Genomic DNA, 14,465 nt, shown 5'->3' with positions numbered 1-14,465 from the left:
AGAATCAACAATGCAGAATTAAAGATGCCGTATTTGGTATCGAACACGAATGCAACTACAAGTAATTGTATAAATTGTGGAAAATTGCTTGCATCAAGTATGTATATTGAAATGCATTGTGTATACATACGAGTATAAGATATCTAATGGTTGTTTGTAAAGCTTAAACTAATCAAATATCTGAACATAAGCCCTTTCTTACCTGTTTAATATAAATTGTTGCCAACATGTTATAATATATTGCCGGCTTTTTTTAAATATTGCAAGAGCTAAAATGTTCAGTCACACCCGATCTTTGAGTTAACTTGCTTGCAAAGATAAAATTTTTTTTCTCTATTTGTAAGGCATTTAAACATTTGGAATTGATGGATTTTATAGATTTTAACAGTTGCTGTGGGAAATAGCAAATTAACTATTACATTTATTTAATAATCAACCTAATTAACTCATTATCTAAACCTTGGGGTTTTACAATGCTGAAGAATGGTAATTACTAAGGGTGATGAATAACCACTTGCCCACCAACTCTAAACGTCAAATATTTAACATTAATAATGATGTGTCATCCAAAGTAAATATTATACAAAGTCTATCAGACAACAAAACGAACAAAAGTCACTCATGTTATTTGAATTGTGAATGGATTTGCGGCTGGGATTTCCAGAATTATTAAGACGATAATAATAATCATTTAACTGCGGTTTATATTTCCAATGTATTGTGTAAAAGCAATGGAGAAAGGCTAAAAAAGATACAATTGAATGCGAAAGATTATGATTTTAAAGTAATTTTGACATAAAAGCTATTAACGTCAGATGATTTGAAAGAGAGTTTTTCAGTTATCTTCACAATTTTGATTATAAATTGGACATACTATATAGCAGTGTCCAACCGATGCTCAATTTGTGGCCGATACCGATAAATCGGCTAGTTGTCAAAGAAACGGCCGAGACCGACGCCAACTTAAGAACTACCCGAATATTATTACCTTAATAAACAAATATATTTAGTAACTAGTATTACGAAAGAAAACAACTAACACCACAAAAAAATAAGAAGTCAAGATTCACTTTGTTATAAACATATAAATACTTATTACAAATATGTACTTTCCTTAACAATACTTTTCTCCTTCTTATTTAGTATAAAATTAATACCTATTTCGAATTCGAAATGTAAGTTGTACTCATACGAGTAGTAGTCGCTTCTGCAGACTAGATACATACATATAAATGTATATTCAACAAATTCGTTAATAAAGAGTATCTATACATTTAAAAGTTATACTAATGTTATATAATAATCTAAAACAAACAAACATTTCAGTCCACATACCAATACGAAGGTGTGAGCCATTATACATATGTACATATAGTATGTACATACTTATATTAGAGCGAGTCGATTTTTTCTATAAAATTGCGTTAAATCTTTTATGAATTATTTTGAAAAATTTTGCTAGGCTATGAATCTAGAACCGGTTTCGAGCCAAGTTCAAATGATGAATGATCGGTTATATGGGAGATATGTTCCATAGTTTTTCGGATGAGGGGCGTCGTACTGCCCTCGTTTTGGTGAAATCCTATATTTCGGGACCCGACAAACCGATTTCTATAAAAACTGTTTTATACTCTCGCAACAATGTTGCTAACGAGAGTATTATAGTTTTGTTCACATAACGGTTGTTTGTAAGTCCTAAAACTAAAAGAGTCAGATATAGGGTTATATATACCAAAGTGATCAGGGCGACGAGTAGAGTCGAAATCCGGATGTCTGTCTGTCCGTCCGTCCGTCTGTCCGTCCGTCCGTCCGTCTGCCCGTCCGTCAGTCCGTGCAAGCTGTAACTTGAGTAAAAATTGAGATATCATGATGAAACTTGGTACACGTTGGCTCCATAAGAAGGTTAAGTTCGAAGATGGGCAATATCGGCGCACTGCCACGCCCACAAAATGGCGGAAACCGAAAACCTATAAAGTGTCATATCTAAGCCATAAATAAAGATATTAAAGTAAAATTTGGCACAAAGGATCGCATTAGGGAGGGGCATATTTGGACTCATTTTTTTGGAAAAGTGGGCGTGGCCCCGCCCCCTACTAAGTTTTTTGTACATATCTCGGAAACTACTATAGCTATGTCAACCAAAGTCTACAAAGTCGTTTTCTTCAGGTATTTCCATATACAGTTCAAAAATGGAAGAAATCGGATAATAACCACGCCCACCTCCCATACAAAGGTTATGTTGAAAATCACTAAAAGTGCGTTAACCGACTAACAAAAAACTTCAGAAACACTAAATTTTACGGAAGAAGTGGCAGAAGGAAGCTGCACCCAGGCTTTTTTTAAAAATTGAAAATGGGCGTGGCGCCGCCCACTTATGGACCAAGAACCATATCTCAGGAGCTACTTGACCGATTTCAATGAAATTCGGTATATAATATTTTCTTAACACCCTGATGACATGTACGAAATATGGGTGAAATCGGTTCACAACCACGCCTTCTTCCAATATAACGCTAGTTTGAATTCCATCTGAAGCCTTCTCTGTATAATATATACATTAGGAACCAATGATGATAGCGGAATAAAACTTTACAAAAATACGGTATTTGAAAAATATGTAAATGACGTATAATGAAATCTCGATTATCACTTTACCATGCGAGAGTATAAAATGTTCGGTGACACCCGAACTTAGCCCTTCCTTACTTGTTCTTTTTACATTCTTATGTCACATTCGGAAAATGAAGGAAATCGGACAACAACCATGCCTACTTCTCATATAGCGCAATTTTAAATTTCACTTGATTCGTTCAGTTTCCAGTACATAACTAAAAATTGTTTGTCCAATAAAAACTGTTCAAGCCCCTAGGTACTGAATATTTAGATCCCGGTACCTTTAGTTGAATTTTGATAGAAAGTGTCGGTCAATGTCCCCATATAAATATATAAAGACTTTCGAAATTCGGGGTGACTTTGTACCGCATATATCGACCAATTTGTAAGTTATCCCAATGAAAATAATTGAGCGTGTTTTGTTCATAATAGTGAATCATTGTGCCTAAAATAAATAAATTTGAGCGAAAACTTGGCCTAACCCCATATAAGTATCTAATATCAGGATTTTCCAACATCCGGCTGACTTTACTCCATATGATTGCTTTTACAACTGAAAATATTTCCCTGGCTTTGATTCCTGCAAGTTGCAAGAGTACAAAATGTTCGGTTGCACCGGAGCTTAGCCCTTCTACGTCTGTATTTCGCTTTCCTTTCATGGGCAAATGCATTTTTCCGAAAAGGAAGAAGTCGCACGGTGCCATATCAGGTAAATACGGAGAGTGGTTAATGGTTAAAATGTGATTTTTGGTCAAATAATCGGTCACAAACGTAGATAGATGAGACGGCGCATTATCGCGCAACAAACGCCAACTTTCATCTTCGCGATATTCGGGCCGAACACGTCGAATACGGCGCACCAAACGCTTCAAAACTCCAAGGTAGAATATTGTCTTTTGGCCGGGTGGAACAAATTCTTTGTGGACAATACTCTTGAAATCATAAAAAACAAATCAACATTGTCTTTACTTTTGACTTCTTCATGCGCGATTTTTAACCTCTCGCAACAAAGTTGCTAAGGAGAGTATTATAGTTTTGTTCACATAACGGTTGTTTGTAAGTCCTAAAACTAAAAGAGTCAGATATAGGGTTGTATATACCAAAGTGATCAGGGTGACGAGTAGAGTCGAAATCCGGATGTCTGTCTGTCCGTCCATCCGTCCGTGCAAGCTGTAACTTAAGTAAAAATTGAGGTATCGTGATGAAACTTGGTACACGTGTTTCTTGGCTCCATAAGAAGGTTAAGTTCGAAGATGGGCAAAATCGGCCAACTGCCACGCCCACAAAATGGCGGAAACCGAAAACCTATAAAGTGTCATAACTAAGCCATAAATAAAGATATTAAAGTGAAATTTGACACAAAGGATCGCATTAGGGAGGGGCATATGTGGACGTAATTTTTTTGGAAAAGTGGGCGTGGCCCCGCCCCCTACTAAGTTTTTTGTACATATCTAGAAAACTACTATAGCTATGTCAACCAAACTCTATATAGTCGTTTCATTCAGGCATTTCCGTATACAATTCAAAAATAGAAGAAATCGGATCACACCCACCTCACATACAATGGTTATGTTGAAAATCACTAAAAGTGCGTTAACCGACTAAGAAAAAACGTCAGAAACACTAAATTTTACGGAAGAAATGGCAGAAGGAAGCTGCACCCAGGCTTTTTTTAAAAATTGAAAATTGGCGTGGCGTCGCCCACTTATGGACCAAAAACCATATCTCAGGAACTACTCTACCGATTTCAATGAAATTCGGTATATAATATTTTCTTAACACCCTGATGACATGTACGAAATATGGGTGAAATCGGTTCACATCACGCCTTCTTCCGATATAACGCTATTTTGAATTCCATCTGATGCCTTCTCTGTATAATGCATATGTACAAAACTTTACACAAATACGGTATTTGAAAAATATGTAAATGACGGATAATGAAATCTCGATTATCACTTTATCATGCGAGAGTATAAAATTTTCGGTGACACCCGAACTTAGCCCTTCCTTACTTGTTTGGCTTCCATTCAGCACACCGGCTTTTTCGTTTTGGGATCATATTGGAAACACCATGTTTCGTCACCAGTCACAATACTGTAAAGGAAGTTTTTGTCCTTTTTAACCTCTTTAATGATGTCCTTCGAATGTTGGGTTCTGAGTAGTTTTTGGTTGTCAGTCAATTTGTGCGGAACAAACCGTGCATACATCTTTCGTAAGCCCAAATGTTCGGTCAAAAGACGATAAATCGATGTTTTGGAGATGTTCAATTACATTTCCATGAATTTAAATGATGATTTGGGCTGATTTTTGATGAATTCACGCACAGTTTCGATGGAATTTCCGGTGATCACGGATTTTGATTGGCCCATATGTTGATCGTCATTTATGTCTTTACCACCACTTTGAAAACGTTGAAACCACTCGTGCACTCTGCTACGGGATAGGCAACCATCGCCATAAACTTGTTTCATCAATTGAAACGTTTCGGCAAAATTTAATGTTGGCTCTTTGTTCGAACCTCATTTTTGCACCGATAACACAAACAAAAATGAGGGAAGTCGCAGAGGATAGTGTTGTTTGCATCGCTCTTTGTATATGACAATATGTGTCTGTAAACAACTGAAACAATCAGAAATGTCTTCGAGAACATTAATTACTCTTTTGGTAAAATTAAATAGGCTATAATATGTAACGTTTTATTGTAAACTTGTACCGATGTGAAAAAAGAGCAATGAAGCTCGCAGTTTAAAGATAACGTTTCCATCACTATATAACGGAATTTGAGAGATGAAGCATTTCAAGAATTTTTTACTCTTCTTTTTATTTCGGGTTATAAAAACAGCAAAAATGAGGTATGGATAACTCGAGATCAAAAATAATAATGACCGGTGTAATCTATACATGTGTCCAAAAATTTAAAATCAGGTCAATACTTAATAAAATTAAAGGGCCGTAAAAGGGCCGGCCCAAAGTTCAAATTATTTAAACTGCAGCAAGAAAACGGAAAAAATCTTCCTTTTTTTAACTAAAATGATTTAAGAATCTGCAACAAATATTATATAAAACTCACTTAATGTAGTAAGAAAAGTAAATGAGTCAATGACTTACATATAATTAAAATAAAAAATATGATTACATATAATTCAATCCCAATTTAGTTGAATTCTTACGCAATATGTTTTATCAACGTTTTTCTGAGCTTACGCTTATAGTCTTCACTTTCATCGACATCGACTTTTTAATATATAACTTTTATGCTCTCCGTAGAAGTGTTGAAGTTCACATACCAGACTGAACTTTAGAATCAAAGCAATGATATTAAACGTCTTCATTGCCCACTGTGTTACTTGCACTTATTGGGTCATCAAAGCTCGAGTGTTTCTGAATAAGACTTCATAAATTTCAACTTTTGCTCCTGTGCTGTACAAGCAGCATTCATCAGCCACCAAGTGTCCTCGAATAGAGTTTATAAACGTAAGGTTTCACTTATGCGTTCGAAAACGTCAGCAGCAGTTTAAACCTTTCAAAAATTTATGTATTTACATTAGCATACATGCTTGGTGCGTCAGTTGACCGCCAGTTATAAAACTTTGACAAACTGTGGTCATATGCATACGGTACTTTCAGCGCAGTCATGCAACTCAGCAGAAGATTCCAATACACTTCAGTATGCCTTAACTTGTTCATCTTCCAATATGAGAAAAACGAAGTTGCCACTTCAGCATGTCCTCAAGGACTAGGAAAATGTGAAGTATTGCAGAAAGTGGCGTTACTTTTCAAACTAGCAATAAGATTTCTAGATAGAACACAAGCACAAGCAAAATGCATCCTATGAAAACTCATACCGATTTCTCCTTGTTTTCATCTTGCATATTACATTTGACCGCACCCTTTGCTCATTTCATACATGTACCCTCTGCCAATAAATCGCAAATACTATGCAGAATGATTAGAAACTTTTTGGCAGTACATTTAACTAAACATTGGGCAAAGAAGGCAGTCTCTGGATGCACGTGCCGGAAGTGGAGGTCGCTCAAACAGATGTTTCCATTCTCCCAATATATCCATAAATATACAAACTCATACCTGGTGGGTATTTGGTTTTAATCTGTTAGTTGGTATGGCAACTATATGCTGTAGCATATCCATGGCTAAAACGATTCATGTCAGTACCCTGATTATTTATAATTTATGTATATACACACTTTATAGGGTCTCTGACGATTCCTTCATGGGAAACTTAATTTACCTTATGCGGGGTATAAATAAGAAACATTGGGTAGGTTGTTTGAGAGACGTCATAGCGACAAGGGACGTGTAGCCAGTTGGCGATGGCGTGAAGTCTCCCGAGGTAAGTCAGTTTTATTTACAAAATTGTGAAAATTGGAGCAATTTTGCTCCGCTTCTTCATTCGCTCTGATTCATTAATAAATTTGGATTTGTTAGGTGTTGCGTTCGAGAAGTGCCGCATATGCTTAACAAAGCTTTCCTTTTGTGCGCTTATGTGTATGTTGAAGTTAGAAGAGAGGAACATTTAAATATATGTAGCCCATTCTATTAAATTATCGTTTTTATACAGTGTCCCATTTGTTAATTGTTTGCCAACTTTTCTAGTTTTAACATTGCTTTTTTATTGCCGTGTTTATGAACCCATTTTTATCTAGTTTTTTGCAAAAAAATATTCCCAAAATATGCCACTTCTACCGATTGCTTATAAATAAAATGCATGTACATATAGACAAATAAACACCAAATCAAATTTTTGTATAAATTTTTAATTGTCATCCTATATTGAATACTTACAATTTATTTTCGTTTCCTTTATATAATCGCCAGGGCTTTAACGCCGTTCACCAAAAATGTCTTTATTCATTTTTTGTATAGATAGGGTACTTAGTACTTTTGCATTTTCAAGGCCAATCAATTAAAACTATTTTCATAATTAAAAATTGACCTTTTCCAGAATTGAAAGTATTTTAAGTTATGAATGCGTTGAGATGTACATAAATATAGCAAAAATTCTTTTATAATTAGTTTTGAAAAATTTACAAATTTTTCCGTAAATAAATTGGAGTCTGCCTGAACTTTAACAAAGTTGAACACAATTTTATTTCATTACTTTATATTTAATACTTAACTTTTTGTGAAATTTTATTTGTATACTCTTGCAAGATGTTGCTACAGAGTAAACTAGTTTTGTTTACCTTACGATTCTACATATCACCAGAAAGTATGCGAGATAGATTTGAGGATATATACATATATATGTATATGAATATAATATTTTTAAAAAATTGTGTGAAAATGGATGAAATCGGATGATAACCCCTCTCACTCCCCATATAACGGTACTGTTAAAAACCGCTTAAAGCGCGAATAACTAAAAACGCAAGAGATATTAAATTTTTCCCGTGAGATGATATGACCCGGATGGACTATTGTGCCCTCTGCCCATAGAGCCCGCCAAACAGTCTCTTTTTGAGAGTGTAACGTTGATACGTCATTGACTCATATACAAAGGCAATTATTTTGCTTATTAAGGTACACAAGAATGACCTTTATCGCAGAACAAAATTTTGTTGTGAAAACCGGGGTCGGTGGCCATCTCGTTTGAGACCGTTCGCGGATCGTGCGAAGCACTTCCCTGTCAGCCACGGCTAACCGCTTTTCTCTAATATTTCAACCCAACTACACATTTTTTCTCTATGCACTAACACCAACGCACATTTACGGTTTATTTTTTGTTTACCTAAATGCGATGAAAAAAAGTTTCTTTCATTTCTTGAATTTATTTGAATGAGTGCGAAGGAGAAAACATAATTGTCAATAGGGCCAAAAGAAAATCCCAAAAAGGGTAATAAAAAAGCGATTGAAAGACGCATGTCAAAGTGTAAACACAATGACTGCGACAGACTGCAGCAGCACGACAGTGAACTGAAAACGTCGTTGTTCATCTTACTACATGTACATTTTGAGAAGCAACAACAACACAATGGCCGGCATGTACACAAAACAACGCAGTTGTCCATTTTGTATGTACACAATTTCGTTGTGGCCATACTAATTCCTTTCACTTCAATGAAATTTTAATATTTTGTTCAAAGTGAAATTTTTTATGCAAAAAATAAATAAATAGGTAAATATTTTTGCGTTAAATTATCAATTGTTATTACAAATGATATAATAGAGCTATAATATAGCTATTTTATGCTTTTATTTGTAAAATAACGTCAAGTTTGTTAGAGCTGTGAATAATTTTACATTTTACATATTAGTGGCATCACCACTCTACCTCCTCTTTCTATCTTCCATTCTACTGTCAACTCTACTGTCGTCCTACTGTCGTTGGCAAAAATAGGAGGATATTGAAGTTAGCGAGAACGACAACTGTCGGCCTGCAGTCGTGTAGTCGTGCAGCTGTCAAAATAACACTGCCCTTAAGAACGTGTGTATTTTAATATTTGACAGATGTAGTTTGCAGTCTGTCGCCGTCTATGTGTTCACCACATAATTCGTGATCGTACCATCGTAATGGAGGCTCATACAACAAGAAGTTAAATGAATGATTTTTATGTGATTTTTTTTTTAATAATTTGCAAATTATTACTTCATTTGCTTTTATAGCATTGGAAATCAGAACTGAATTGTAAATAGCAGCAGCAGCAATATCATCAGAAGCAGCAAATATAAATTGTTAAGTATGTGAAAATAAATGTGTGTTGTTTGAAATTCGATTGCGCAGTCCAATATAATCCGCAAAATAATTATATACATACATACATATGTATGTACATAAGTATGCGTTTAAGGCGGCCTGCACAATCCAATATAATAGGTATGTAAAAAAGAAATGTTTGTTTTATATTTTAAATAATCAGATAATATTTTTCTTTTCTTTCAGATATTATGTATTATGATTTTTGTATAAATAATCTTTCTTTCAGATATCATTATCATTTTTATATAATTATTCTTTTCTTTCAGGCATTATTATCATTTTATATAATTAATCTTTATTTTCAGATATTAATAATTTTTTTTATTGAGCACATGTACATATTTGCAATTCTGTATAAAATGTTTATTAATAAAGAAAAATAAAAAAAATTAAATTTAAAATGTTAAGAATTTTAAAAATATTTTAAATTAGGAAAGAGAAAATGCAACCCTGCATCAGCTCTCGATTGGGGATATTAGAGCCGGGCAGATATACTTTTTCATATTACACTCATTCAGCGCAACAGAGATGTATGATCACATGTATACGTACGTGTGAGGGGAAAAGTGTTTAGAATCTTCACGCGGCCTTTGGCAATCTAACCAATTTTTTCGGTAAATCAAAGTATGTATAAATCAAGTAATACCTGTCAAAAGGAACAGAAATTGCCTCATTGAAAACTACACGTCTTAAAAACACCTCCTTGCCAACTTAGCGTTTTACTGCTTGCTTAGTTAAAGTGTTTCGCAACGAAATTTAGTCTCAGAAAAAACTAAGATACATAAAAGCTTAACATTCACACTATTAGATGTACGCTTACTCCTGCTTCATGTATGTTCACAAATAAGTTTTGAGTTTTGTTTATTTGTAGTGCTATGTGCCTTTATAAAAACAGTTTTTCTAATTCCTTCCATACACCAACAAAATGTTAGTTTATTGTTTTCACTTACATATTTCTTATCTTATATACATATTAGCGCCATATATCTACGTTGTGCATTACCTATTCATCAAGCTTACTTTAATTAATTAAATGCAATATTTACTACCAAGTGCAAGTAGCCCACTGGCATCACCGTACTGTTGGCCATAAACCATTCGGGTAATATATGCCTGTCAAATGACGATGAAACATATGAGTTCTTTCCAGGAATTCGTATGTGCACACATTTAAGAGCTTGCTATAAGAGCGAGCAGTTCTGGCGTTGCTTATCAAGTCGATAAATTGTGTACTTATTTATACGTTTCACATCGGAACTCTCACCTACCATCTAACGTCTTATTCCTTTCATTAGGAGCATCGACGAACGTTTAACAAGCCAGTGATCGGGGTGAGCTGTGTAACAATTCTTCATTATTCGTCTGATCACAATAGCCGGCGACAATTCACTCACCCTTATATTATTGGCCAAAACGACTGGTTCTTCGTCTCGCGTACCATGTACTTATACCTTTAACCAACTAAGGATTGCCTTATGGTATGGTCTTATTTTGTCATTATACAAGGTGCGTTCTAAAGTAAACAGGACTTTTTGAATCTCGGGCCCCCTGGGTGGCGCCAACTATATGTCGACTGGTGCATTAGAATCTGCTATCTTTATTGATTGTCCAGTGAGAATTTCATGACATTTCATTGATTGGAAGTGAAGTTATTTCGTTTTAAGTGTCAGTATGTTTGTGTTATCGGTGTGAAAAAAAAGCTTCGAACAAAGAGCCAACATTAAATTTTTTTTTAAATTGCTAAAGCTTTTACCGAAACGTTTCAATTGATGAAACAAGTTTATCATCATGTGGGCCAATCAAAATCCGTGATCCCTGGAAATTCCAGCCGAAATTATCATTGAAATTCTTGGAAATAGAATTGTACATCTCCAAAACATCGATTTATCGCATTTTGGCCGAACGTTTGGGCTTAGGAAAGGTGTGTACACGGCTTGTTCCAAACAAATTGACTGACAACCAAAAAACTTCCTTTATAATATTGTGACTGGTGACGAAACATGGTGTTTCCAATATGATCCCAAAACGAACGCCGGTGTGCTGAATGGAAGCCACCGGACGAGCCCAAACCCAAAAAATCGCGCAGGAGAAGTCAAAAATGAAGACAATGCTGATTTGTTTTTATGATTCCATAAGTATTGAACTCGTTCTGTTTTTTTAAGTCCTGTTTACTTTGGAATGTACCTTGTAGTACCGGGCTTACTGAGATGCTATTGAACTTGATGTTAAGTCTCACGTACGCACATATACGATCACAAATATACAAAATCTTCATTGCAAGATTTTTCATTGTGTAATATAATTTTAATATAAATGAAATTTTTACGACTTTAAAAGTATCTGTATAAATGCAGTGAAATCCGATGAAATTCCGTTGACTTTCATATAAAAATGATCGTTTATTATGTACGGGTTGCAATCTTATCTTTAAAAATATTCAGATATGCTAGTGTTTATGTAAAGTTCTCATAAGATATTCAATAATAATATCGAAGTCTCTTTTACGCGGAATATAGAATATTATGTACCAACACGAAACTTGTTCTGCCTTATTATTTATTTTATTGATTTTGTTGGTTACGCTCTTTTTAACAACTCAACAACGGCTGCAAGAGGCATGTTTAATAATTTATATCTATAGATGTTTTTCAATGTCCTGATAAGAATGTTTTTCCTTTCATTAAATACATATGACCATCGTTGAATCGGACCAGTCTATAATTAAAAAACAAATTTTTATTTTGAAAATATACTTTAAAATAGTGAAAAAGATTTACTATCCAAACCACTGTAGTGTAGAAGCGAGTTTTATTTTGTAATATTTAGTGACTAGATTTGAGAAGATATTTGAATATATCCCACTTAATACATAGATAATTATCCTTGCCTAATTTCCTCAATATATCTAGTGAAATAAAAAAGTTTTCAATACAAGGACATTTATTTGATCGTTCTGGTTGTATATATGCGACATATGCTGTGGTGTCTGGAAATCGACGAGCAGCTTTTTGAAAAGAAAACGGCTTGTGAAAAATTTTAGTCCGATTTCTCATAAACTGAAGGTCTGGTTGGTTTTCGGACAGGCAGACGCAATCAGCAGCACCCATTTGCTTATTATTTTTATATATTTTTAATAGGCTGTCCGACATTTCTTTGTTCAGGGTTGTCATAAGTACTGGATAATTACAATATATTTAAATAAAAAAGCTTAGCAAATTATATCAGATGCTCAAATAAACGGGCAGCACTTATGATGTTATCCTGCGCTAACACGTCTACTGAGGCAGGACTGATAATGTTATGATTCTTTCTTGACGGAGAAATTCTTTACTTTGCTTTAGAGAAGTTGTTTTAACCTTTTATTTAGGTTTTCTATAAAATACTATAAAAACCTTAAATTTTACAAATACAAGAAAACGGAGAAATTTGTATTTTAACCATCCACAAGTAAAACGGTTCTAAGATATGCAAAATAAAACTTGGGAACATTGAATATAGTAGCTATAACACTAGATTTGGATTTTATGTTAAATAAAAAGTCATTGAGAAATGTGCGGACAATTATGTTAAGTTTCTAACTACCAGAGTGGTTTAGATTTGATCAATTTTCTAACTTGTTACAGTATATACTAGATATATTTTTATATTTTAGCTAACTGTCAGCGTACACATATTTGGTGCTTAAATTTGTTTGTCCAAACACCCTGTCATTTGTCATTTGACCTGTTATGTCATCTTATATACTTGAAGCATGTATACATACTAATATGTACCATATATGTAAATACATACAGCTGTTGACATCTAATTAGAAATGCTCTCTTTTTATAAGGAGCTGATAAGTATAATGATAAAATGTTTTGATATACGGTTATTGATGTTCCAAAAAACCTTGCATTGTTTGTGTTATTCTATTTACAACGAAATTATTGATTTCTGGTAAGGATGTGTTTCAAAGTAGTGTTTTAAAATATATTACTCAAGTTTATTAATGAGACGGCAGCTGCATTTTTGACCTTCATCGGTCTGGAAAGATATCAAAAGAAATTTCGAACAAGGTCAAATGCTCAAAAAAAAATAGTTTTGAATGTCCCTAAGAATATACAGAATTTAAAAACTATTTTCAATATTGCACTCAAAGAAAAAACCAGAAAAACTTCAACAGAAATATACCGCAGAATTACTACTATATCCCGAGGAGACCCAAAAAAAGAGTTCCACTGACATTCTACTTAAAATTCAAGACGAATATAATATCCAAATATCCAGAAAACAATTTCCCAGTGTTTGGTCGTATCTGGACTTCACGGCAGGGAAGCATGCAGCAAACCACTTCTGACTGAAATTCATAGGAAACGGCGCGTATACCTTGCCAACTCTAATTGGTCTCGGACAACAAATCACTGGAGTTATGTCGTTTGGAGCGATGTAAAAAAATTACTCGCAAAGGTCTTGATGGTTGAAGGTATGTTCTCCGTCCAATCAATCAAAAATTTGATCCCCTCTATCTTTCACCCAAAGCGAAGTATGGTGGAGGATCTTTCATGGTGTGGGGATGTTTTATTTGGTGTTGTGTTGGTACACTCCATGAGATTGATGGAATTTTAAACAAGGGGAAATACGTCGACATTCTGAAAAATGTCATGATGCCATGAGCGGAGGAAAATTTGCCTTCTTCTTCTTCTTAATTGGCGTAGACACCGCCTACGCGATTATAGCCGAGTTAACAACAGCGCGCCAGTCGTTTCTTCTTTTCGCTATGTGGCGCCAATTGGATATTCCAAGCGAAGCCAGGTCCTTCTCCACTTTGTCCTTCCAACGGAGTAGAGGTCTTCCGCTTCCTCTGCTTCCCCCGGCGGGCACTGCGTCGAATACTTTCATCCATTCGGACAGCATGACCTCGCCAGCGTAGCCGCTATCTTTTAATTCGCTGAACTATGTCAATGTCGTCGTATATCTCGTACAGCTCATCGTTCCATCGAATGCGATATTCGCCGTGGCCAATGCGCAAAGGACCATAAGTCCTTCGCAGAACTTTTCTCTCGAAAACACGTAACGTCGACTCATCGGTTGCTGTCCAAACCTCTGCACCATATATCAGGACGGGAATTATGAGCGACTTATAGAGTTT

General features: G+C 34.8%; 1 protein-coding gene across 1 annotated transcript in view; it reads left to right on the top strand.

Moving 5' to 3' along the window:
• Positions 1–14,465, top strand: part of LOC126754526 (matrix metalloproteinase-2) — a 380,711-nt gene that overhangs the window by 26,077 nt on the left and 340,169 nt on the right. The window lies entirely within an intron of this gene.

This window comes from Bactrocera neohumeralis, chromosome 4, assembly GCF_024586455.1.
Source record: "Bactrocera neohumeralis isolate Rockhampton chromosome 4, APGP_CSIRO_Bneo_wtdbg2-racon-allhic-juicebox.fasta_v2, whole genome shotgun sequence".
Taxonomy (NCBI): domain Eukaryota; kingdom Metazoa; phylum Arthropoda; class Insecta; order Diptera; family Tephritidae; genus Bactrocera; species Bactrocera neohumeralis.
This window is presented reverse-complemented; position numbering and strand designations above follow the sequence as displayed.